Raw genomic sequence first — 2,943 nt, 5'->3', positions numbered from 1 at the left:
CTAAAAATGACAAAAGCCAACATTTGACCATTTTCATTGTCAAAATAGTATAAGTCTAACTTTTTAGCCATTTTAACAAAAAAAAAAATCTTTGAAACTCGGCATTATTGACCAGTTTTTACCATAAAAGGGATAAAAATTAACATCCTTTTTACGATTTTCATCACTAATCTGATCAATGAGGTTCTTGAGGCAGCATGATACCGATTAAATGTCAAGTAGAGAATATACACAATTATAACATAAAGCTTTATCTTGCACTGCCATTATGTATTAATCTTAAAGTGGAATAAGCATACAGGTAGCAAAGGAATAAGACTATGCAAACCTTCTTTTCAAGAGCTTTAGAGATGTTTTGCTTGTGCTTCTTATCATTAGCATCTTTTTTCTTTAGTTGTTCAAATTCTGATTTCATATGTACCAGCTCAACATTATATTTCTACTGCTTAACAGTACTAAGCATTGATTTCCTTGTCTATCAATAATACAAGTCAAGTTAAAACCAGTACAATGGACCCGAATCATCGTCAAATCAATAAAAATGCTTTTTTTTTTGTCATACCCAAAGGAAATTATGTGCAACAATCAACCTCACTAAAAAGAAAATAAGAATATCCAATATACACATGATTTAAGACAATACACAAGACCACTAAAATAAACTCACTGTGATGAGTGATTACACACATATTTCACTCCTGTAAAAACATGAAATAAAAAGGATACACCTAATTCCAAAAATTAGAATATATATATACAACAGATTCCTTTCTATTTGGTTACATCAAAAATATAAAATCGTGCAAGTTTTGTGTGTTTAAATGTCATCAAGTTGGAAATAAAAAAATCAAAAACAATCTCAGACAACACTTTTAAAGATTCCACATGAATATCATATTAAGTATAGATTAGTTTAACAATCTGAAAAACAGGTTGGTAAACCAGTGAGCAAACCCCATACTTATCAATGGCCTCCATGGAAATAAGCTCCATAAGTCTAACCTCAAGCAATCAAACCCTTTTTATCATAATTTTTGTTTGTCCTTGACTTGAACCGAAGACTAATAACAGGAAACCATTATTCAAGAGTATCCCAAAAACATATATTCGATACAAAAAACCATAGGGTCAAAAGAACTAATCAACCTGTAGGATTGTTCGATAAAAAAAGATACCTGCCCATCTTCCTCCATAGGCCGGCTACAACAAATAAGGAACAAAAAATAGAACTGGTCAATAAGAACAAAAAACATATTTTAACAATCTGGAGTCTAATTAAACTCGATTGCATTGGTAAATTACATTTACATTACCTCATATTCGTTGTAAGTTCGGATACAACTAAAATTATGTTTGACATAAGAAAATAAATACATATTAAAATGTAAACCCATTCCATATAATACATATTAGAATGTAAAACTAATATGAAGAAGAAAATGAAGAGATCGAGATCAAGTTTACCTGGGCAAAAACGAAGCAAACTTGCAGATTTGCTAGTCAGAAGCATCTTCTTGAAAATATACTGTTGCATTAGGGTTCCAATAACATCAAACCCTAAAAACCCACTTTAAAAATCGATTTCCTATCAATAAGAACAAAAATAAGATAAATGATTGATACCTTGACAATGGAACTTGAATTCAATATGTCAAAGTCTGATATGGGAGCGTTGGTATTATTCATTGAGCAGGATACATGTGGGTAAATGGTTGTGGCCTGCGCTAGGGTTCCTAGCGATGATGGTGATGACGGCGGCACAAAAGTGTGTCGGTGAATGAAGGAGATGGAGTGTGAGTATTTAGGATTTTAAAGATTTTACAGGATACATTCTTCTTAATTGACAGAGCATCCTTTTTTATCTCCGTCAAAGATTTAATTTTAAAATAGATTTGGTTCCTGATTTTTTGACATTAGAAAACGATTTTAACGATTTTAACTCAACTGAATAGAGTAAAGGTAATGGAATAGGCGGGAATAAAAGACAGACGGGTTAGGAGTGGATGACACGTGTCAAAGAAAGAGATTAAAAAAAAGACATATGGCATGTATAGGAGTCTTTTATTAGATGAGAATATATATATATATATATATATATATATATATATATATATATATATATATATATATATATATATATAAAAGGTGAGGTTCAATAGAGAACCATAATTAACCAAGGAACCAAGAAACCAATCGTGAGCGTCGGAAATCATAACGATCAACGGGCAAGGAAATAGATGTACACTTTTACATTGGACGCACACACACCAGATTATACCAAAAGATCCACCCTTTACAAAAAAATCCACCACTTTTTTTCGTTTAAAATTTTTTTTAGGCCATGTTTTTTATCAAAAAAAAACCGAATATACCGTTGTTCACGATTTTCCGTCCTCTTTCCATAGAGATCAATGATGATATATAAAAAACGAACTTTTTTTTTTCGAAAAAAACTCACTTCATTTTCTTTGATTAAAAAAGTTAAGGTCTATTTTTTATAGAAAAAAATTAATAAATATATCAAAATTCATATTTTTTGTACATTTTAAACATAGATTCATATTCATGTTAAAAAAAAAAAACGATATTTCAGTTCAGATTCACATTGTGAACCTGTTCAGATTCATATTGTAAACCTGTTCAGATTCACAGTGTGCGTAATAATAACTCAGATTCACAATGTGAACCTGAACTGATCGGAGCTTTTTCACATTGTGAATGTTAAAATTTGAAATATTTATAGTTTAGATTCACAGTGTGAATCTACACTGATCGAGGTTTTTTTTTTGTGAACATTCTCAGATTCACAGTGTGCATAATAGTAATTCAGATTCACAATGTGAATCTGAACTGTTCGAGATTTTTCATACTGTGAATGTTAAAAATTGAAATATTTACAGTTTAGATTCACAGTGTGAATCTACACTGTTCGAGGTTTTTTAT

The 2,943-nt window shown here is 30.5% G+C and overlaps 1 long non-coding RNA gene across 2 annotated transcripts; it reads right to left on the bottom strand.

The window, feature by feature from the left end:
- Positions 1-592: 592 nt before the first annotated feature.
- LOC145140956 (uncharacterized) lies at positions 593-1,854 on the bottom strand. Of its 2 annotated transcripts, none has more exons than XR_013722372.1 (3): positions 1,624-1,854; positions 1,465-1,557; positions 593-1,200 (listed from the first exon to the last, which is right to left on the bottom strand). It is a non-coding gene; the product is annotated as an uncharacterized LOC145140956 (long non-coding RNA). The 2 variants fall into 2 exon arrangements; XR_013722371.1 differs by having other exon boundaries at positions 1,465-1,525.
- Between the last annotated feature and the right edge of the window lie 1,089 nt (positions 1,855-2,943).

This window comes from Lactuca virosa, chromosome 9, assembly GCF_052849685.1.
Source record: "Lactuca virosa cultivar CGN04683 chromosome 9, Lactuca_virosa_CGN04683_v6, whole genome shotgun sequence".
NCBI lineage: Eukaryota > Viridiplantae > Streptophyta > Magnoliopsida > Asterales > Asteraceae > Lactuca > Lactuca virosa.
Note: the sequence above shows the minus strand (reverse complement) of the source record. Positions and strands in the feature narration are given on the sequence as shown.